General features: G+C 40.1%; 1 long non-coding RNA gene across 2 annotated transcripts; it reads left to right on the top strand.

Annotated features, from left to right (window-relative positions):
- On the top strand, nucleotides 1-24,389 carry LOC112662344 (uncharacterized). Of its 2 annotated transcripts, none has more exons than XR_003138427.3 (6): nucleotides 1-201; nucleotides 8,860-9,018; nucleotides 9,779-9,964; nucleotides 11,151-11,245; nucleotides 22,304-22,496; nucleotides 23,964-24,389. It is a non-coding gene; the product is annotated as an uncharacterized LOC112662344 (long non-coding RNA). The 2 variants fall into 2 exon arrangements; XR_003138428.3 differs by having other exon boundaries at nucleotides 8,860-9,110.
- The last annotated feature ends 306 nt before the right edge of the window (nucleotides 24,390-24,695 follow it).

Raw genomic sequence — 24,695 nt, 5'->3', positions numbered from 1 at the left:
AGAGCTAAAGCTTTGAAATCATACAAACCTGGTTAAAATCCACTTGCACTTACTGGCATTAAGACTTTGGCCAATTTATTTAATCTGTGCATGTGTGTATAATGGTAATGATAACAATGCTTAATTCAGGAGGCTATTGAGAAGATTAAGGTAATATAGGTAAACTGCTCAGCATGGTACCTGCTGTATAGTTAGTGCTCAGTAAGTACTGGCTATTCTTTTTGGATATTCCATACACATCAGACAAATACCTTCTTTATTCTGGACCTGTTTATGCTGTTGACATGTGAGAAAATTAGACTTTATAAATCTTTTCCAAAGAGTTTTAGAGTCTTGCTGGGTGATTGTAAGAGAAATTAAGACATAGGGTGCTTGTTGGGCTAGCATAGTGTGTGCATGCATATGTGTGTGCATGCATGCTTGCAGGTGTGGGCACATGCACATGTGTGTGGGTGAGGGAAAATGGGCTTTCTAACCTTTAGATTTAGCCAGAGAACCCATACTTTGGGATTTTCCCATGTATTGGAATAAGGAATTCTGCTGCTAATAAACACGTTAGAATCACAGGATTATATGATTTTTTATATCTTAGTTTAAACATTTTAATAAACATATATGTATACACATATTCATTTAGTGTGTGTGTATAGTGTATATATTTGATTTTTTTATACTTCAGTTTAAAAATTATATTAAACATATATGTACACATATATCCACTTACTGAGTACATATATAGTATATATGTATATATAGCATGTGTGTATTTATATATGTACACATAAAGTGTGTGTATATGCAGCTAACATTTACTGAATGCTCTCTATGTGCCTCAAATTGTATAGGAACTTTCTATAGAATATCTTATTTTATCTACACAATACCCCATGACACCATAAATACTGTTACTGTCTTCATTTTACAACTGGACTGAGGCTTAGCAAGATTAAGTCAGTTGTCGTCCAATGTTACACAGCTAATAAGGAATTTCAGGCCAAATTTGACAGACTTCAGAGTCTTACTTTCCTCTCTTAACTAATTGTTCATCTGCTGTAACATTGCCTCTCATCTTAAAATTCTGAGTGGACTTGGTCATTTAAAAAAATAAATGAAATCTACTAAATCCTTATCCTTAGCTATCTTATCTATTCTGGTACAATATTTAAATCCAGAGTGGCTTGTACCGGTTCAGTTTGGATGGAGCTGATTTCCTCATTAGCTATGTTTGTGCGCTTACCCCAGTTTTCCGGTGTAATCCAGCTACCTAGCAAATAGTCATGGAGTAAGTATCATGGAGCAGGTATTGAGCTGGATACTGAAAGTATGGGAGTATGGAAACCATGTGCTAGTTATAAAAAAATGGTTTTCAGAGATTTCAAACTTTTTTTTTTAAGCAGTAGGACTTTAAAAAAATAATAAATTCTGACCTGGGTTCCGGCATATAAAAATCAACAAAAGTGGAGGTGCAGAGGTAGTCAGAGCACAGGCAGGATTCTGGAGGACTGCTCTCAGCGCCTGGGCCAGTTAGAGTCCCCAGGCTTCCCTGTGAAACCCTGGGGCAATCTGGAACAGAACTTGAAACCACAGACCTACAGCTAAGCTTTGGCTTGCCATGCTCAGATACCGGCTGTCATCAGACACTTCCTGGGTCTCCTCATACTTGTCTGGTGAGCACTGCTCTGGTGACCAGGGATATGCAGATGATGGCCATATGCAGCCCTTACTGTTGATGGGTTTGCTCCTTTTTTTTTTTTTAACTAACGAAAAATAATCACCTCCACGGTTATACCTGTGTCTCAATGCATAGTATTTTTCAACATGCTGATCTGAGGTCAGTTAGGCTTTAAGATGATTATGAAATTGCCTTCAAAACTCTTTTTAAAGAAACTCTGCCTTTTTATTTTATGTTCACACCTTAAATTAAAAACATTTCCATAGTGCTGGATATTTGCCACATGAGATCCATACTCACATCAGTGTTCTTTTAAAGCAATAGGATTGTATGGGTAGCGTTACTGCTTTATTTTTAAGGAATATGTCATCAAGAGTAATGTCTCTTACATTAATTAACACTTGTACATGTACATTACATGTATAAGTGACATAGCAGACTCCCATCTGAGTAGAGACTCATCAGGATTGCTCTCATGTAACCCCCATAGCAGTCCTACGTGGTGAGTGGCCATAATGTCTCTAGCTTAATGGACCAAAAAGTTGTGTAACATGCTGAAAGTTACAAGCTGGTAGCGGAGCCATCAGAACATGACTGTAGAAAGGGTGAGACACAAATTCATGTTTGTCCACTCTGCATTCTCTGCAATGGCCAAGAACTATCCAAACCACAACCCAAGAACCCAAGTTTTTGGTCATTAGATGTGTCATAAGTCACCAGCTAGGGCAAAATTAATATGCAAATAATAGGACAGTTGATCAATACTATCAAGTTGATTCTGACGGTGTATCTCCCAGAAATGAAATGATGTGATTCCTTACAACAATCCTGAAAGGCAAATATCAATGAAATAATCAAACGCAACTGAAATACCAAAGAAATATTTTAAGTTTCCGTCTCAGCGAGGCCTTCTCTGTCCATGCTGCTGAAAATTTGCCCCCCTTCCAACTTGTGGCATTTCATCCCTCTTCCCTAATTCATGTTTTATGTTTTCTCCTTAGTACTTAATGCACACTAACATCTCTACACTTGACTTTTCGCATCTTGTTTGTTGACTGTAACTGACAGTAGATATAAACTCTTCGAGGGCAGGGAATTTTGTTTCTTTTAATCCCAGCTGGATCTTTGGCACCTAAAAGAAGTCCTGGTGCACAGTAGTTTCTCAATTAATATTTGTTGAAAGAATGAGTAAGTGAGTCACGACAGTTCCATATAGGGCTCAGCCATAGCATGTTTCATTTTAGCCTAACCTCTATAGATGTCTGATCAGATTTATGGTGAGATGCTGTGACATAGAATGGGACATCGAGTAGAGAATTGCAGGAGCCAAGTGCAAATTCTGCTTCTGTCCCTTAGGCTGTGTGACCTTCAGGGACCAGTCAGTCCCTCAGGTTCAGTTTCCACCAATGTGAGGTGAAGACGATTAATAGCTGATTGCTATGGGAACGAAGTTATTTAAGAGTCTTGCCAAAAGTATGTGCTTAATTAATATAAGCTGGATCTGAAGCAATATTCTTATAAGAGTATTAAAAGCTTCTCTCCTTTAGAAAACATTGATTTTAGCTGAGGGATAAAAGCTAAAGGCAGTGTGACATTTTTATTCTCCTGAGGGGGCCCTAAAACATTTTAGCAATTTCCCTTCTGGCAAATGCCGGAATAAAAACCGGCTGCTTGGCACACCCGCCTGCCTGGTTTACTCAGGCCCACATGAGCCTGGAGAGCCCTGGGGAATCAGGGTAGTTTCGCAGATGCTAGGCAAGTGCAGGTGCCCTGTGGGGGCTTCCATAGCCAGTGGAGGCCAGAAGGACACGGAGCTGAATGTCAGGTAATGCCCTAGATTGAGTCAGCTGTGAGTGGGTTGGGCACTTAGCAAGTGCAGATTAATGCTGCATTTAACGGCAGATTTTTATGCCTCCGGTACATGCAATGCTAGTATTAAAAATGGAAACCCAAGTGAAATCAATCCAGAATGTTGATGATGTTCAAGGTACAGAAATATAATGGTTCATATTATCCGTGTTTTCAAATGAATCTTTATATTTCATTCCTTTGTACAATGCCAGTGATTAGTTACGAGTTGTGGAGAATAATTAAAGAGTACTGTTCTTGGTGAAAGACTCTATGAACCAAGAAACGACAGTGGTAGGGAGCTGGATCAGGGCTGAGGTGAAGTTGAGAGAGTGGTTTTGTTGTCTGTGCTGGGGGGACCCATCATGAGTCTTTCCAGTTGTGATAAGATGAATGAGGGGACTCCATTAACCCCCACAGGCTGGATTAATAGAATAAATTCGATTTCCTTTGGTTCTAGAGGAATAGATGGCTTTAAACTGTCTCTCAGGATTGTTTGTTACATTACTTTGAGGAGGGTCTTTCAAAGGTGACAATGGGAAGGCTGATGTAAAGGAGCCAGGAGTGAAATTGCAAATGAACTGAGACAGTTTTTCAAAGATTGTTTTGCCCCATAGCATTTCTCTTGTAAATGTTGTAAGAACAATAGCTGAATGAGGAAGGCACAGTTCCAAACCTCCATGAGAGGGCTGTAGGTTGATGACTATCACCGGTTTGTTGATACGGGCCTGGAGCAGGTAGAGAAGAGGGTAGAAAGAAAAAGAATTCTACAGGAGTTGGAAAGTCTAGATCCTACCTACTCTTGTCACCATGTGACCTTGGTCAAATGTCTTCACCGCCCTGAGCTTTGGTTTTGTCTCCTATAAAATGCCTACATTGTTCACATCCATGTGTCACAAAGACCTTTGTGAACCTCAAATAATGTACTGAAAAGTTGTAAAGTGAGATTCAAATACAGAGGAGAACAATATTGTTCATAAGGCTTTTAAAAAATATTTTATTTATTTATACATGAGAGACAGAGAGAGGCAGAGACATAGGCAGAGGGAGAAGCAGGCTCCATGCAGGAGCCTGATGTGGGACTTGATCCTGGGACCCTGGGATCATGCCCTGAGTCAAAGGCAGACACTCAACTGATGAGCCACCCAGGTGTCCCTGTTCATATGGTTTAAGTTGCTGTCAGCTCTTGCCTCTTGCTACAAGTCTCAGGTACTATTTATCCAAGTAGAACCATAGACAGAAAGAGAGACAAGAGAGGACAGACAGACACCCAAGCCGCTGGAGCCTCAGATGGCCACTGGAGCCTGGCCAGGACTGAGCTGACAGTGTCCAAGAAGAAAAGAACTAGGATGAAGAGTGGTGTGGTATCACTCCACAGTGGATTATTCTTTCTTTAAGCATTTGTTTATATCATTTGGAACACTTCTGCTTTTGCAGGTGATCGGTTATTATATTTTTAAATTGTAAGATTCAATACTAGTATGCATGGAGGCACCTTTCTAGAGCAGTAATATAAAAAGGGGGCAGGGAGGAAGTAATATGGACTGAGTATGACACTATAGACCAAGCATTTGCATGGCATATATAAGTTTATTTAGCCCTCATTAACAGTCATCCACCTGAGGGGTGCCTGGCTGGCTCAGTTGGAAGAGGATGCAACTCTTGATCTCAGGGTCATGAGTTTGAGCCTCACATTGGGTGCAGAGATTACTTAAATAAATAAACTTAAAAAAAAAGTCATCCACCTAAGAGGACTAGCAATGACAAAACAAAGGGAAGTGTGCTTTTTGCGAGAGATGCAGGCTCCCATCATGCTCCTGGGCATGTGAAGCTGTGGCATCGGGACAAGGGGCCAGCCAAAATGCAGACTGGTTTTATTCTCCCCAGGCTTGAAGCCTTCACCCAGAGATTGCTGAACCATGCCTATGCGCCATGCATACATCGACTAAAGCTCCTATGTATCTCTTTAAAACAAAATCACTGCTATTTTATGACATGGAAACATTAATAGAAGTACTTTTGAGTAGATAACAATGAAGATATTCTTTAGAATGCATAAATTGTGATAAAACTAAAAAAAATAAGAGGTTAATAAATTCTGGGTAATTTCCTCACATGGGAGAGAAGGGAAACAAAATAGGGAGGGAATACTTAGATAGAAGTCATTGTCAATATTCTAGTTCTGTAGTTGGGTGTTAGGATCAAGGGAATTCGTGTATTGTTAGAACAAACCAACAATTAAAGGAGATGAAATAGAGCCTTGCATGAAACACAGGTGATGACATGTGTGAACTGAAGATTAGGATTACTGCAATTCTGTGTATCTGATTATTAGAAAAATAAATTAGGAAACAAAGAAAGGAACAAATAAAAGAATAATCAACAGAATGAATGAGTGAGCAGATGGATATGCTCCGTACGTTGCACTTTCTTGTAGCATAGTTTTTTATAGGTTGATCTCACGACAAGGCTCTTTCCTGGTGTAATTTACTTAGGTAGGTAAAACTGAATTTATGGAGATAGTAGGATGAGGAAGGATGTTGCAATTAACTAATAGGGGAGTTTCTACTCTTCCAAAAATGTGTTAATCAGTGTTGAAATGATGACCAACCCTCGGTGTGCCTTTCAGTGTCCTAGGACTGCAACTACTAACGGCAATGTCTGATGGCAGTGAACTATGCCATCTGAAGACATAGATGTCAGCTGTATTTCCAGTTTTTTTCCAGTATGAATTTCTGAATGCTCTGGCAAAGGAGGCAGGCACTCTTTTAAGTCTTTTTATAAAGCTGACCTGATTCAGATTTTACCTATACTCTTAGTCCCGTTGGAGTAGCATATGCACAAACAATTTACATCTGTGAAGATGCGCAACATAGTAAACCAGCTGAAAGTGTGTGATGAAAGTCTGGAGAGGAAAGATGAGCAGCAGGGGCCGGGCAAGTTTTCAAGGGATGTTGTGTGGGGATGAATGACTTTTCTGGGGATTTAATTGATCTAGTCTCATTTTCAAGATTTATATTACCAGCTGGGTATTAGTTCCTTCAGATAAGATTTGTGTAAGGAAGTTGGGAGAACTTTAGAGAAACAGAAAAATCTGGTCCCCACTTCTCTGATCAAAGAGGAGAATCATGATTATTTAGGAGTGATTTCCTTCTACTGTAAATTGGCACTGATTAGGGGCGCCTGGGTGGCTTAGTTGGTTAAGTGGCTGCCTTCAGCTCAGGTCATGATCCCTGGGGTCCTGGGATCCAGCCCTGCATTGGCAGGCTCCTTGCTTAGTGGGGAATCTGCTTTTCCCTCATCCTCTGTGCCTTCCCCCACCTCTTGTGTGCTCTCTCTCCCTCTCCCTCTCTATCTGAAATGAATAAAATCTTTTAACAAATTGGCACTGATTAGTTTCTACTTCTTTCTTCTGTGGCTCATTTTCCTCCCCTCCCCACCCGCTTTCTTTTCTTTTTTTTTTTTTTTTTAATTTATTTATGATAGTCAGAGAGAGAGAGGCAGAGACACAGGCAGAGGGAGAAGCAGGCTCCATGCACCAGGAGCCCGACGTGGGATTCGATCCCGGGTCTCCAGGATCGCGCCCTGGGCCAAAGGCAGGCGCCAAACCGCTGCGCCACCCAGGGATCCCCCCACCCGCTTTCTTTTCCTCCACCTCCAACTCTTCCTCCTCCACCTCTTTTTCTTCTTGTATTCTTGAGGATCAAATAGATTATTTTTGAAACTGAGACTGACCCATAATTCTTCTGAAAGTCTCAAGAAAGTGTATCAACTTTACATGAATTTTAAAAGGTATTTTCAAGCAAAACCATGAAGAACTTGGCTGAATTATCTAATTTTAATATTTTGGCACATTACACAAGCAAATAAAGGTCTCATTTTCATATACACAGAGTCTCTCTATATAAAATTCCACTTGTCTGTATATAGACACACATATGTGTATATCTATAAATGTACATGCAATAACTGAAACTTTATTCTGGCAAGTAGTAGTATGCATAATATACTATGAAAGCTGTATTACCAGCTAATGCCAGCTAATGTTTATTCTTGAACAAATCTGTACAAAAGCAGCTAGTTATCTCTTTGGGTTAAAAAACACTGAAATGCATTCAAGACAACTGAAACAATCATGCCTTAGAGAAGAAAAGAGCCCAAAGAACAAGTACAGAAAAGATAGAAATAGTCACTTTATTTAGTTCCTTAGTTTACAGTTTTGAAATACCCAGTAGGTTATAGTTTATTAACTTTGGGAAAAGTTGGGGAGTATTTGGCAGTTATCTGATAGAGCAGCTTTTGTGACTTCTCTATAAAGTGAAGAAACTTTCATTTGATATATTACTCATTGTTGATTTTACTGAAACTGTTATTTATCTAATTATCTAATCTTCACAGAATAGTTTCCATTTAAATGGTAAAAAAAAAAATTGGAAGGGTTTTACTCATGATTTAATCTTGCTCTTTCTTGTAAATGTTACCTTATTTAAAAATCACCAACTTCATCGATTCTTTTTGTTCAAAGGGTGACCAGTGAAACAAACATTATTAGAATTAGCAATCATACCAAAAACACTAGCTAGAATAATTCTACCTTAGGTGATAAATGGTAACTTTAATTATGATTTCTTTAGAACATGTCTGTCAGATAACATAGAGTATGATCAACATGATACTTGATAAATCTGAAGTAAAATTTTTCTCCACATGGGGAGAAATCACTCTATTTTGAGGATTAAAGGGTTATGAATTCAGGGGCACTTTATCAATATTTGTGAGAATTGAAGAATGGGGAGGACTGTTCTAGAAACAGGTTTGTGAGGAGTTCCTGACTAAGCAAGATTTAGGAATTAGCCATTCTCAGAGCCCCACTTGAGTTTAGATCAATCCTTGCCCAGTTTTAGAGTCATCTGGTCAGGGGCAATGGTCAGACTGGCAGTGGAGGGGAGTCTCAGAGATGAGCACTTGCCTATTCACTGTACTGACATGACTAGTTCCCCTACGCCATTCCTTCCCTGGCCTATGAACCTATGAGGAGGAGTTTCTTCATATGGATGAGTTCCTCCTCTGCACAGATGTTTTGCATGCTGCACTTTGCCCTGAGAGCTGATTATAAGAAGAAAAATACTTAGCTTGAGTGTTTTCCCACACATGACTAGTGCATCTTTAAAAATCCTCTGAATGATAGGGATCTTGCAGAAGGAAATTACTTTTCTACAGAGTAAAGCCAGTAGGTAATGTGCATCTCCATTATGGGAAACAAATTGGATTGTCCTCAGTTATGGAGTGCGGAGAGAACATGGCAGTTTCACTAACACTCTTGTATTATAATGTGCAAGCCTAGAATTGTGGTGAAGACAGAAGATGATCTGAGTATGAACAAGGCTCACCACAACTTGGAGCTTGCCGATGATAGCTTCATTTAGGTTTCAAAGCCAGAGATGAGTTCCAGCCACAGCTCCCTGGCTCTGCTCCTGAGTCCCACGAAGTGAAACCAGGTCAGCCACTATTTGCACCAGTGAGCAGATGGCTCAGAACTAGGAAGGAGGTTTGACAGTGATGAAATGTGCAAGGAGAAACTAGCAAAAGAGTGAGTTGGTGATCCACACAGATTGGTGAAGGGTGGAAAAAAGATGTGGGTAACTCATTTACTCATTCAGCAAACATTCATTAAGCTATTTGTAATGTATCAGACACAGGTAAGTGCTAGGGGGTCAGAGACAAAGGAAGCGGATCTAGCCCTTTTGGAGATCCATCTGAGAACTGTGATTGTAGAAGCAAGAAGGATGAAGGGAGATGGAGAAATATCAAAGATGGCAATGTAATGTGGATAGAAGCTATTCTAGGGCTTTTTAGGGTGGTATAGAAGATTAAAGCTAGAGGGTAGATCAAAACTGGTTTTCAGAGTGGGTGATGTCAAAGCTGACTTCAGCTAAAGTCAGAGGAAGGGTGATGGTGGCAGAGTCCGGGGAAGGAAAAAATGGGAAGAGCATTTCAGAAGGACTATCATGAAAAAACAGGGAGGCGTATGCAGGGGAGAGGTGTGTGGTGGAGAAAAGACATGTTCAAGCTAGGTGACTGGAGAAAGAGACCTTGAGTGGGAGCATTTAGAGGAAGGGATTTCAAAAGAAGAGGGGACTGTACAGGTATAGTTATTAGGGAGTTAGTCTCCTAATTATATAGGAAATAAATAGTTTTGTGAATTGATTCTTAAAAAGAATGACTAGAGCTTTGTTTCTAACCATTGGCGGCATACAGGTGTTACCTGGGGGAGCTCTGAAAGCACAGATGCCTGGGTCCTCTCCTTCCCCCTTGGAAACTGCCCCAGAGATCCTGATGCAAGGAACCTTGGAGGCAGTGAGGGAATCAAGGCTTTTAAAAATTCCCCAAGTGATTCTACTGTATAACCAAGATCAAGAATGAGCTTTGCGCCCGTGTTTTGTCGTGAGTAAAATAGTAAAATATTACCTAACTCACAGCAGAATAACCTTTAGAATAATAAAAGGTTTGGTTGGTGTGGGGCATGGTTATCAACTAGGAGTGATTTTGCCCTCAAGGGGACACTTGGCAGTGTCTGAAGAGATTTTTGATTGTCCTGACTGAGGAGAGAGTGCTAATGGCATCTAATGGGCAGAAGGTGAGGATCCTACAATGCACAGCACAGCCCCCCTCAAAAATAGTGAATTAATCAGCCCAAATGACAATAATGCTAAGGTTGAGAAAGCCTTTGGTTGCCGGTAAATAAATCTCTGGACCTGGATTGCCTGGGTCCAGATACCAGCTCCACCACAAAGCAGCTATGCAACCTTAAGTAGGGTACTACTCAACTTCCTCGTGTTTGAGTTTTGTCATAAGTTAAATGAAAATATTACTTAACTCGTAGGGATTGAACAGTTAACTCATGTGAAAGCAGAACTGTCCCTGGCAAGTCCCCTACTCTTATTTGGGAAGTAAGGAATTACTACCCTATAAATCTCAAGCTAAAATTTTGGAATTCCCCTTGCTTAGAGCTATGGGCTCAGGGGGCTTTAATGTAGGGAACAAGTAGAAGTAATAGTAGCCACTGTTTATTGAGAGATCACTACGTGTTAAGCACCATGTGGAGTATTTTATATACATGATCTCATTTAGTCTTTAGAATACCTTATATGATGTAAGTACCACAAATCCCATTTTACAGAAACAAAATTGAGGTGTAAAAAGTTGTGGAACTTGCCCAAGTTTACAGAGAACGTAGAAGGGGTCTGTCTGGTTGCAGAGCCTGGTCCCTTAACAGGGTTCTACAGAAAGCAAAAAATATGGTATATGGGAAACACCAAAAAGGAAGCGATCAGCCTGTCAGGTGTTTGGGCTCATTCCTGCCTGGGTTTTCACTTCTGATCTGCTCTAGCTCCACCTGATTTTCCCCAGATCCTAGTTGCCATGGAAGCTGTCATTACAGTATTAATCTTTGTGGCCAGTGGTCTTCAAACTGACACGTGGGCATTTATTTAAACATTATATACATATTCCACCGGACTTCGTATTACATATGTTTTGTAACTGAAGGAAAAGCTAAGAAAATATTTAAAAAGGATAAGATAAAATAAACATACAAGTTCTAATGTTTTCTTACTGCGTCACTCCGTAGGGTGAATGGATCCATTTTGGAGACCACCACTCTAGACAGTTCCTACTGCTCCTGTTATCTGTACCAAGAGCTCTTTTCTCCTTTATTTCACAAAGGTAAGGTTATATCTATTTTCCAAGTAGTATTGACTTGGAAACTAAGTGAAAAAAAACAAACAAACAAAAAAAAACAAAGGAAAACACACAATCTCTTAAACTGACTTGACCAAAGCCCAGCCACAGTTAGCATGGTTGGGGTTGTTTACAAGATTCCAGCACCCTATTTTTTTTCTGCATCTCAAACTCCTTGAGAGATAGAGCGGAGGTGGGGAAAAAATACAGGTGGTGGTAGGGAATCTTATTGGCTGTACCTGTGTATAGCAGACTTACTTTTGGATAACACTCATGGACTCTGCAAATGTTTTGAGGTCTATACTTTTGTATTTGTTTTCTTTATTTTTGGTTTCCTGTTAAGATGCCCTTTTGAAAGATTCCAGTACAGTCTTACTAAAACTAATAGGAAAGGGGATTTCTTCTACCATGATTGGTTGGGGATAAGCAGAGGTTCAGGGATGTCAGCTGTGCTGGTGCTGCAGCCTTTTGACTTAGGGTACCAGGAACCGTAGCTGGGATTGGAGCCAACCCGAACAGGAAAAACCCAAGCGAAGGAGTGAAGCAAGCAGAGGTGGCAACAAGATTTCCTCTTTCAGGCTCCTACTACTTTGTCAGAAATCCTCAATTCACCCTTGCTCATCTATTTTCATTTGAAACTTTCAAATATTAGTCCCCATAATTCCTGGAAAGCAAATACTGGAAAGATAGAAGTTTGGATTTCAGTTCCTCTTAAGAAGGCAGTTTTGTTGTTGTTGATATGGTAATTGAAAAAACTTGATAGTTTTTCATTCTTGGGAAGTTAAGAATATATAAACAAAGCTGAGGATCAGAAAATTCTGAGGCAATAGTTATTAAAATGAACTGTATAAAGATATTTATGAAATCAGACAAGCAATGAGAGGGAGCAAAATGATTAGTTCTCTGCACGTGTAGTCATCTTTTATATCAGGATGAAGAAGCAGATGGTCTTGTTATCAGTTTGCATATTTGTCTGAAAAAAGCAAACACCACAGGTGTAAGACCCACATTCCTTTCCACATGGCACGCAAGTAAGAGTCTGGCTCTGAGTTTGTGATTATGGATGCTTCTTTAGAGCCTGATATCATTTCACAACATTCCAGAGTGCGCTGAGTCTCTGAGCAAGAGACTACCTCCTTTTACTAACCACACACCACATCCATTTGTCCAGGAGCTTGATGTTGCCCTTGGAGGGAGTTCTCTAAGGATTCTTTGACTTTATTCACTTAGAAATAATTATAGAATGATTACCATTGCCAGGCACTGTGCAAGGCACCTGTTTATGAAAAACTTGATCATGAACCCAGATGCAAGGTGAAGAAGACATCATAATTATTGCAATTCCTGCCTTATGGAAATGTTGTCATGGCAGTGTTGACATCCTATAGAGGTACTTGGAATGGATACTGCATAGCTGCCTGGTGTGTGTCTGTTTCTTGAGAGATTCAGCTTGCTTCCTCAATTTTAAAAAATATGGTTACATGTAACTGGGAAAATCCTTGTCTATAATTACAGCTTTTTTTTTGTGGAGACAAAAAAGCATATAAACCTTGATTATTATACCTGTATACCTGCAAATTGGCCTGGATTTCTTATATATCATGTGTGAATGCTTTCAGAAGGGAATTTTATCAGAAAACTACTCAAAGTTAAAACTCAAATTCAGGTGTCAGCAGCACCTGAGATTTGGGAACAGTGACTGGCTATCGACCCCTTTGGAAGGCCAGTATACAAAATGGCTGCTGGAGAGCCAAATCCAACATACTGGTGTATTTTGCTTGGCAAATTGTGTGCGTGCGTGTGTGTGTGTGTGTGTGTGTGTTGTGTTTGAGTGTTTGTAGACAGAACAAACATTCTCTAGTTTTCTACAATATTTATCACTCACTTTTATCTTATTACTCCTTAATTCACATGTTTATATTGGTTGACTGTCTTATGGATCTTTCACTTAGCTCTGACAGACATAGGAAGGAAAAAGAGGAATAAGAACAAACAGAGATAGTAAAAGAGAAGGCTAGAACTGCCTAGGATGCAAAGAATTGGAACCATTGAGTGGACGGCTTGGCCTGGAGCAGAAGTCCACTAAAAACAACATGGGGTCCCAGGAGGGAGGGAGAGTAAGGAGCCAGAGGAAAAAGTTACTGATTGCTGTTAGATATTCCAGGCATTTTACTCTCCTTATCCCATTTAATAAACATAAAGATCTCCCACAAAGGGGTATTCTTACAATTAGGTTAGAGTTATGAAGGGGAGGTTTGGAGGTTAAATAATTTGCCCAAGATGATAAGTACTAGCTATAGACTGGGGTCTCAAGCCCAGGGCTATGTGACTCCAAAGCCAAACTCTTCCCACTTTCCTACCACACTGATTGTCATCATAATGGTTTCTGTTTTTGTTTTTGTACCAAGTCCAATCCTGGAGAAAATTAAAATACTTCTTGATCACATTCTTTTTAATGTAGATTTAAAATAGTTTTATCATGTACTATAGAATAAATGTGTATTATTGCAACTTAAATTATCCCTTTTATTGAATAAAGGATTTCCAGTGAAGAAGTTGGAATTAGTTTTAGTCACTAAGAATATTAACCCCTCAAATGTAGAAATACAGGCCAAAGAGCAGATCCAGGTGAGTTTGAGCAAGGGCTGCTCAACATATACAACATGAACCTTCTGGGCTAAAACTACAGTTAGAATCGATAGTATATTCCTGATCTTTTAGAGCAAAGCCATAGCTAATGCTGCATAGGAAGAAGAGATATGTCAGTGCTTCAACTGCAGAAATATCTTCTCAGTAAAGCCACTGAAGAGATGTTAAGAGTAGAAAGAAAATGGTCTATGATAGATCTAACATAGGTTGCCAAGGAAAGAGAGAGAATGAGAGAGTTAGTTAATCATAAGAAAAGTATCAGTGTAGGGGAGAGGATGTCTTATGAACAAAGCAAGAGAGAAATAAAAAAGAAAGGGGGAACAAATAAGTCCCATTAATAAATCCGTAGGATGATGGAATTAATTATGTCTGAAATCACGAAGATAGAGAACTTTCTTTTAATGTGTGATTAACAAGGCACTGTCATAAAGGAAAATGTAAATAATTAGGAAATAATTAAGAGCCTGTAAAAGGAGCTCTTGATAAAAGGTAGTTAAAAGACCACTTAGTGTGTTTGGACATATGTAAAACAGGAATGTGTGTTTCTATTAAGATGTTGGTGACAACAGTAGTTAACAGTATTTGTTAGTCTCTGAGGACTATTATGAAAATCCATAAGAAGTGAGAAGTGGTAACAAATTTGTTTTACTGGTGGGCTTTATAGTAGTATAGGAACTCATGAGAAGCCTGTTTTACATCAAGCATTTCTTCTGATAAGTTAAATGACCCGAGCAACCCATTCGTGCTGGGTAGTCCTAGTTTGCCCCTCTAGATTAGCTTCTACCTTCTATACCCTGCTACATGCTCTGGATTGCTGACCTGTATAAATGGCATCAACAAGATTCCCCTGCTCTCTGTCTTCTACTTGAGCTTGGGTAATGGAGGCAGTAGCAGGAGAGAAGAGGGCAGAAGAAGAGTGTAGTCGGGAAGTTAATTCTTCTGGCCACCTCCCTACTGGTTTGTCAGTGTCTTTAGTTCTCTACCAAGGGCCACAGTTATCAGTGTTGTACTTTTTACAGCTCTGGATGAGTTCATGCGACCATCCAAGGATGGCAAGACCTCCTAGTGCTTGATAGCTCCAGTGGGCTTCATTTTGATTCTTCCTGCATCTTTGTATCTTGCCCCTTTATAAAAGCCCTCCTTAAATTCCCTATTTGAATGTACCCTCTGTTTCCTGACTGCTAACTCACTGAACTTCAACTTTGACCTTGTGTAGCAGATCAGGTCAGGCTACTTTGCAGAGCCCTTCTAAGAGCCTACAGAAAGGATTTTAAGTAATTTTTCAAATTATTATAAATTATTCTAATAAAATAGTATAAAAGATACTATTGGCCAAAATGCAAATATGGAAACTGCCTTGAATGAGATGAAAGCAAAGCCATGTGGGTGTTTACATTAGAGAGTCTATAGAAGAGGCAGACACAGGACACCCAGCAGGTGTTTGATGGCAGACTTTGCCTTGTCCCTTTGGTTAATGTTGGGTTGGCCAAAAAAAAAGATTTGGTGTTAGGCTTCTAGGACATGCCATGGCACAAGGTAGAAGGTAAGATTCCAGATGAAAAAAGCACAAGCTACTGCAAATGGTTCATGCTGCTTCTTGTAAATTGTGCTAAGTCCCGGTGCACACAGAGAAAGTCTTACTTTGGAAACATCTTTCACCTGAATGCATCCCTAGAAAAGACCTTAAAATTACATATCAGCATCAGGTCAACACAAGTTAACTCCTTGTTGAAGCTTGGTTGGAGAAGAGAGTTCATTTTCACATGGTATGGACAATCGTGACTTCCAGTTGTCTTTAGTTGCTTTCATTTGGCAAGATTCCAGACTACTTTCCACACATAGGGAGAGAGGAAGAGGAATCACAGGTCTTTGGAGTGGAAACAACTTCAGAAACAAGGATAGCTCCTTCAAGGGAACCTCACAGCATGGCTCAACAGGGAAGGAATGGGGTCTGAGAAGAAAGGATCCTCCTCCCCCAAATGTTTGAAAGCCATAGAAGGAATCAGAGGCAGCATCTTGTAAATACTTAACTGGTCCTTAGCCAGAGCAGCAGGGACAAGACCTCTGTTCAGTGTTTTTGGCCACTTGAGGTAAACCATGTAAATTGCTGCTTCTTGCCCTTCCCCGGTTCCCTTGGCCTCAGGGCATTCCTCCATTCTGTCCATTCCTCTTACATTATAGGGCAGCTTAGATTTTGTTTACATACTGGCCCCATGTTTAATACGCTGAGCTTGGTGCAAAGTTATCTCTAGGAATCATTAAATATAAAATATCAATTTCCCAAGTTAAAAGGCATCCATGAAAAGGAAAATCCAGTTGTGTTTTGAATGTGCTGAGTGAAGTTGCTTCCCCAGGCAAAGAATTTCAAAGTTGCAAGACTTCCAATCTATATGCTTTAATTATTGCAACATGTAGAAAGGCTCTTGGAGGACCAATACATCAGTGTTATGAGATGGGCCAAGTCATTCAAGGCCTCATTAGCTCCCACCATTTTTCACACCGCAGGCAGGCCAATGGGCACACATTAAAATCCTTGGGCTCTTTCTGAAAAAAATCATAGTAAGATATATCCCATGGGATCCTTGAATTCAGTGCTTTCCTAAGGAAATGGTAGATAGAAAACTGAGAGAAAATTTGCAAAGGCTTTTATATCTTATAAACACAAAACTACATGAATAAAAGCATTGCCGCTGTGAACAACACAACCACAAATATCTGTATATCCATATATCTACATCTCCCCTCCCCTATTCCCCCCCTTTTTTTTCTCTTCTAGAGAAACAAGGGCATAAAAAGGCAGAGAGATTGCTAGTTACTGAACAGAAATAGTGTTAGATCCAGCATTCCCTTCTCTGAGGCAGTGTTATCTTCATGTCTTTCCAAGTATAGCAGCCTCGACAGAATGCTGCTCAAAAATGAACAGTCTGTATGCAGGCAACACTTTTGCTATAATCCTCTATTTAGTAGGAAAATAAGAAATTGCTTTTGCATGATTTGGTAGCCTCTGCCATAATATCGTATTACTGAAAAACATGCTATAGTTTCCTTTCCATAGCCCCAAATTGTCTTGTTTAACAATTTAAGGAGGAATTTAAACTAGGTCTTAACTCAAACTTAAAACAAATATTAACCTAGTTATGATTTAAAGCCAAATAATCTGTCCTAATGCATTTCCCTTGTGGGGAGGTACGGGGCAATTTAAAGAGATTTTACAAAAATAATAAATTCTACCTAAGGGAAACGGAAATCTACAATTCTTTTAACAGTGATTCACATTTCCAAGGAGCTGAAGTAGGGAGTCTCTGTTGGCAGACTCCATCGGCTGCATGACCTGACATGGGTAGAAGCAACCCCACAGGATATATTTCTAATTTTGATGTAATCTGAGATTTTTTTTTTTTTTTTGTCTTTAAACAATAAGCGAATCAAGTCACGGCCGAATGGATGTAATGCTCTGGTATTTTAATGTATTACAATTTATGGCAGTGTTTACTTCAGTCCTTGGCTTGCTGACACTAAAATTATCTTAAACAGGAATTATAACATAAAATTAGATTAGATATACTTCAACAAGTTTATCTCTAACAATAAATATATACAAATTCTGAAATGAAGTACCCTGCAATTTTCAGCCAGTGCTTAAAGTAATTACACATTCTGTGGTGATAACACATTTCGTTTTTTATTGTGCCACAAGCTGGTGAGATACCTCTACCACGCATGTTAATGCTAATTAGCAGATAAAGTGTAAATCTGAGGGAGCCTCAAATTCTGTTGCTTTGCCAGTTTTCTCTTGATTGGAAGTTGCAGGCCGAATTTCCTCTCATTCCGACTTGGCCTATTCAGGCATCGCCTGAGATGTCTTTCTTCGGTGCATTTTAATCCATCAGATCTGTTCGTCATTGAATGCCTTTCTGTTTGTTTTTCATCCAGCAGACTCAAACAGTTTCCTCTATAACTGCCTTTTATAATCAGTCATAGGAGAATTTCAACTCTGCAGAACAATAGGTGGGGATGACATGTTTACACCACGCTCCCTCATCCCTGTCGAAGAGGTGTTTTTGTTTAGCTGCTAATAAAGTGGCATTTTGAAATGTGTTCCTGAAATGAGCGGGAGGGAGGTATGCTCTGTAGCAAGCTTTGTTTCCACTGATGCATCCGGAGTCTTTGGACTGGGGAGCACACCCAGTGACGCTCACTCCAACAAACCTTCAGAGGGATGCTTATGTGGGGGGGGGGGTGTTAAGGAAGGGGACTGTCTACTCTGTTCTCTGGGGTCACAACCTCCAGGATTTCACAACTTTAATTCTACTCTGTTGACTCTAAGTACAGCTTCAAGCACATTTTGTAACCTCTCTGCTACAGCTCCAGTCTACCTTTCAGGTCGGTGAGGGATCATGTAGGAGGAGTTTTTGCTTTGAGCAACTGGGCTTAATTTAACTTGAATTTATATTCTGGCCCTACAGCAAATATCTTTGGGTTCATAAATTAAGATGTACTCAGCAAGACCCTTCCACATTCCTTTCTTTATTTCTACCTGCTTTTTTGATTTCTACCTTGACATCAGGTACATAACAAAAAAATCCCTCTTGCCACCACCATCATCTGTGTGTCCTCAGTTCTGTCCATGCTTGCTAAATTCATTGCCTCCTGAATTCTTGAGTGACCATGTGTGAACCACTAGGACCCCAAGGATGTCATAAGTTGTGTATAGAGAAGAACCAAAAAGTCTGGAAAGAAAAGTAGTTCAGGAACATTTGTAATTCATGTGTTTGTGGAAGAATATTTCTGCTTCAACATCTTGATAACAATGGATGAGGATTATCTAAGTGTTGTGATTGCTCAAGAAATTACCTATGAGGTTAAATACTTATGCATGATGATAAAAAAGAATTGGTTGCACTGTGGTGTTTGTATTAGCTCAGGCTATCATAACAAAATGCCATATAGACTGAGTGGCTTGAACAATAGAAATTTATTTTCTCACAGTTCTGGAGGCCGAGAAGTCCAAGATCCAAGTGCCTATAGATTTGGTGTCTGGTGAGGACTCTCTTCCTGGCTTGCAGCCAGCCACCTTCTTGCTGTGTCCTCACAGGATGAAGGGAGGAAGGGGAAAGAGAAAGGGAGAAGGGGAGGGGAAAAGAGAGGGAGAGAGTGCTCTTTCTTGTCTCTTTCTTTCAGGACACTAATCCTATCAGATCAGGGTGCCACCCTTAAGATCTCATTTAACCCTAGTTACCTCTGTAAAGGCCCTACTGCAAATATAGTCACATTGAGGGTTGGGGCTTCAGTCACATTGAGGGTTGGGGCAGAGGACACAAACATTTAGTCCAAAACAGTGTTTCTTAAGACACCAAAGATGTGGATTCTGAATATAAAAAAAATCATTTTTTCTGGACATGTGGTATGGTATTTAATTGTTTAGAGTTATGTTTCTACCTTTATGAAGCTTTAAAGAAATAAGTAACCTTAAATTTTGTCGTTAATAAAGTTCCAATGTCATTATAGAAGATTTCAATAATAGGGCTAAGGAAAAAGAAATTATTTTGAAAACTCACCACCCAAAGAATATCTGTTAATACTTTGGTGAATATCCTTCTAGAATTTTCTGATGCAAGCATAGGCGTGCATGTGCACACACACACATATTCTGTTTTTCAAATATGGATTCATATTGTGTTTGCATTTTAGAAATCTGCTTTTTTCGTCTACCAATATATCTTGAATATTTTTCCATGTCATTAAATGTTGTTCTTTTATAACATGTGTTTCCATTTTTTTTTTAATGAAAAAAAAGTGGTTTCTGCTGCAGAATTTCATGGTCAACTTGTTTAAATTTATGGCAAGAACATTTTTAATTGAAAGTGTATCAGAATGACATGCCCAGTCCTGGAGAGGAAGTAGAACAGCAGGGAGCAAAGCCCTGTAATCCGAAGACCTGCAAACACACAGAGGACAAATCACAGAACAAATCAATACTCAAAGATGTGGAAAAGTAACTGTACCCCAGTTTCAAGCAAAATTCATTCTTTCTCTTAGAGACATTATTTGCAACAAGCCTGGAACTCGAATAAAGTTTGTGTTCACTGATGTGATATGAAGTTGATTTAATAACCAAGGACCTTGCAATTTACTCAGCTGGCAGAAAAAAAGCTGGTTCTGTGGTATAACAAATGTGTGAATCTATTGGATTATGTGGGAAAGTGGCAATCAGCTGCTGTTTAAATACTTGTAGGGATTAGTTGCCTTCTCTTAAAATCAGTTTCATAAAAACACCTTGTAAATTCACTTTCTGAGCAGCCCTTGTGTGTTTGATGCAAGAATGCTAATTTGGTGATGGGCCAGAAAGTGACCAGCAGGAATTTAAATGACAATGGGAACAGACAAATTGAAGCTAAAGATAGCCACCAGTTAAATAACTGTGACTCGAGAAATTAAAATGTGGGAGAAAGAAGAAACCAAAGGTGAAGGAAGAACTATGACTCTGGTTAGTATAATTTAGAAAAGATGATTCCAAATGGGATATCCAGTCATGTGTCTGGAATATTGTATGCATCTGGCAGGGGTCAAATACTTTTGGGACCATGACAAATGGTGCACTTTCAATTGAGAGAAGAAGACATGATGGTGAAGAGTCTGAAAACCATGGTATATTAAGAACATTTGAAGAGCTATGGGCATTTACTGGGGAAAAAGAACCAAATAGTCAGCTACATTTATTTCATTTGAGGTCTGGTGAAGTACGTGCTTATTCTGTTACACCAGATGGTTCAATGGGGACCATGAAAAGAAAGAAAAACTTTTCTTTTTTTCTTTTTAAGATTTTATTTATTTATTCATGATAGATAGAGAGAAAGAGAGACAGAGAGAGAGAGGCAGAGACACAGGCAGAGGGAGAAGCAGGCTCCATGCTGGGAGCCCGACGTGGGACTCAATCTGGGGACTCCAGGATCACACCCTGGGCCAAAGGCAGGCGCTGAACCACTGAGCCAACCAGGGAACCCCAAGGAAAACTTTTCTACTCAAAGTTTCTCACAATGATCTTGTGCTGCCTGGGTGACCATTCTGAGGTGTTTGAGGCACATCTGCATTTGTTGCACCTGCAGGAGAAGATCTCTAACTTTCCTTTCAATTTAGGTTTCCAGGGCCCGACCTTCATGCAAATTAAATAAAAGCTCTTCAGTAGACATGGGTGATGACCCACCAAACGTTTGTGTTCTTGCAGGATGTGGAGTGGTTGGTCTGGGCAGCTGCTCAGCCAACAGCTCTGTTTGGTTTTTGTTTTTGTTTTTTAAGATTTTATTTATTTATTCATGTCAGAGAGAGAGAGAGAGAGAGAGAGAGAGGCAGAGGGAGAAGCAGGCTCCATGCAGGGATCCTGATGTAGGAGTCGATCCCGGGGCTCCAGGATCACATCCCAGGCTGAAGGCAGCGCTAAACCGCTGAGCCACCGGGGCTGCCCCAGCTCTGTTTTCTATTTCCCTTCTAGGTGTGGCCATATGACACTTCTTACCCATGGAACTGGCCTGGCAGGGAGGGGACTCACTTCTGGGAAGGGCTTTTAAGATACAGGTTGAGATTCTTCTTTTTTCATTTCCCTGTCTGCCAGTTGGGTGCAGAATCCTTTGAAGCCTTGGGAATGGTGAGCTACAGATGAAGGGAGCAGGTCCCTTAGTCACCAGTCATCGAGTAGAACTACATACCAAACAGGAACACCAGTTTTGGACTGCTATTTGAGAAATCAGCATTTAAGGTGTTAAGCTGTTAAAATTGGGGGGTTTATTTGTTACAGAAGCTAATCTAAAGCTTTCGTTTGGGCTGATTCTGGGTGGTCCTCTGTGCAAAGAGGGAGAGAGAAAATAAATCAAAGCATCAAATAAAATAATATAGGGTAAGCACAGATATTGCACCTGGACAACTGGGCATGAAGAACTTCACTTTGCCTAGAACCAGAGGGAGGCAAGGAAGACAAATAATAATAATGATAATAATTATTATTATCAGCTAACATGTGTCAGCACTGTATATGGTACATTACATTTGATCCTCACAATAACTCTGTGAGGTAACCAATAGTTTCCCTGTGATAAAAATGAGTAAACCAAGATTCAGAGAGGCTAAGTAATTTATCCAAGGTCAAACACCAAATATATAGGTAGACTGGCATTGGAATGGAGTCCTTATAAAGGCATCATTAAGTTCTAAGCCGGTGACTTAAAGAAGATAAAACTTTAAATCCTGGACCATATTAACTCTAGAGGGAGAACTGTAAGCAGGAACCTTTCTGTTTTGCAACAATATTAGAACTTTATGCCACAGTGTATTTTGCCCAATCTCTTCTGATAACATAAGATTACTTGATTTCTTGATTTTCCTGTAACTTGGCTCTTGCAGAACTTCTTAAGATCCTAAGAAATGCAGCCTCAATTAGAGCTCCGCAATGCACTCTAGAAGGGAACTCATCTGGATTCCCTTCACCGGGTAGAAAGTGCAGCCCTCAGCCAGAAACACTACCTCTGATGCCAAGGATCCCACACAGCATCCAGACTATTCAGTCCACCGACTCTCTACTATTTATCTTAAATCGGTAAGAGCAGCTTTCTCTGTGTGTTGAGTTGTCTTGAGCTACACAATTCATTTATGTCCTTGGTACCTTTACTTCTGATAATAATGATGCATAGATCGTACCATTTTGTTGTTTTATTCCTGGGTTGTCCTAGGCACTAGAGGAATTCATATGAAATTATTGCTGAAACGAACTGAATTTTCTTGGTCTGACATTACTTTCTGAGGGAGGCGTAGAAACTACGTATTTAATAAGATTCTCATGCACACTAAAACTTGAAAATAAATGCTTTAGAGGATGGTAGAAAACACGTTTCTATAAAGTCTTAGTCTTTCTGTTTAAACACACAATGTACTATTTTCTGAGCACCTGTCCAACGATTGGGCAAATGCTTCTATTCCATTTACTATGTCTAGAGATCTCTCCCAGGAGCTAGAGATACAACACCCTCCTGAAGCCTCCAGTCTAGTTCAGGAGGCAAAGTCAACATATATAGTGCAATGTAGTAAATTATTGCTTTGTTTTGTTCTGATAGATCTAGTAAATTACTGTGCCGTGATCCACTGACTTCCCAGTTAGATTTTCCATTAAGGCAGTAAGGATTATCTAAGGAATCTTTGTAGGGTTTCTCAACTTTGTCTGCCATTAGTGTCACCTGGTGAATAAAGACAGTCTTGACGCCCGGGCTGTATCCGGACCAATTAAATCCAAGTGTCTGGATCGGGATCAGTGCTTTCCCCCAGGTTTTAGTTTCAATTTCAATCTTAGCAGGATGTTTCTCTCCTACGCCTTCCCAAGTATCTGTACTTTGGGTGCGAGGAGGGTGCGTATTTCCCAGAGACATCCATCATCAGTGGGGCAGAGTTTCCATTCAGATCTGATAGAAGTCCACGTACTTGGCTTTCCATCTGGGATTCGAGGTCCAACTCTTTAATTAGCGTCCCCCACGTCCGCTATTGTAGCTCACTGTAATTATAACAAGTTGGCATGGCTTGCGTTTGAGCAAACCTTTGAGTGATGTAGGCCTGCCTTCTGACATTAAATTAGAAAAATAAATTTGCCGAGAGCAGAATGGAGGGGCTGCCACAGAGCCCTCAACCAAATAGTCTGTCTTTAGAAGCATCACCTCCTATCTGTTTGTATAAAGCATTTCAGGAAGCACTGGGGCTGGGATGATGAGAGAGGTGTAAAGCTATTCCACCGGCCGCCCACAGGTAAGACGTTAATTACACTGGGTGAGAGCCCAACACCAGTTGAAAACTAGATCCATGAACACCAATACGGGTGATTTTCCACTGAAAAAATATTTTTCCATCCTGGGGGTTATGCTGCCGACCCGAGACAGTGATTTAATAGTAGAGCCATTTAGCATATACTAGATTTCTTCTTTGCCGAGGACTTCTCAAAGACCAGGCTCAGCCCAGGACAGAATCTCTGGCTCGGAAATGCAAGGCTCTAACGTTCTCCATTGTTTGTGTGTTTCTCCAGATGCCAGTCCACTGCGGCCTGGGTGGTCCAAGCTTGCGTTGCAGGCAGCTGCAGAGGTTCCAGCAGGCTGGAAGCCTCTGACGCAACCTTCCTTGTGAGGACTGATTGGCCAAGAGCTGGCAGCCAGCCACGGGTGGTGTTTTTTTTTTTTTTTTTTTTTTTTTTCTTTGCAGTGTTTGCACTTTTATGTTTAAGCTGCTACCTTTGCTGAGCTGAACGGAGGCAAAGTGTTTGAGCTTTATTTTCAAAACCGAGGAAGGTTAGTGAGAAGAAAGTGGTGTCTCAGGTCTCATGTAGGTCTCTAGTAGAAGACGATGGAAGTTTACTTTCTTTGGTGAGCATTTATAGATTCAGGCATCTCGGAATTTTGTGACTTCCTAATTTCTACTTTAAGCTTCTTAAAGCGTCAGTGGTTAAAATAAAGAATGATGCAAGGAAGCGGTGTGCTCCTCTTCTTTTGCACTCTTCCACATGGCTCATAGAAGACTCAAACCTAAACAGTACCTGATCTAAGGTGAGCCCCACTTTGATTTCAGAGACAACCCAAAGTTACTACATCAAATGTTTTGTCTTTATGTGTTTCCACTATCCGTTGAGGCTAATTGGGCTTGAACGAGGGCATGGAAGAAATAGTGTTTTGTTTAGTGTTGTCTATGTTCTAGGCACTTTCAACAGTCCGAACCAGCTGGTCCTCACAATAGTCCTATGAGGCAGGCATGCTCGCTATCCTGA

Source organism: Canis lupus, chromosome 13 (genome assembly GCF_003254725.2).
Source record: "Canis lupus dingo isolate Sandy chromosome 13, ASM325472v2, whole genome shotgun sequence".
Classification (NCBI taxonomy): Eukaryota; Metazoa; Chordata; class Mammalia; order Carnivora; family Canidae; genus Canis; species Canis lupus.
The sequence above is the reverse complement of the archived record's forward strand: the minus strand, read 5'-3'. Positions and strand labels throughout refer to the sequence as shown.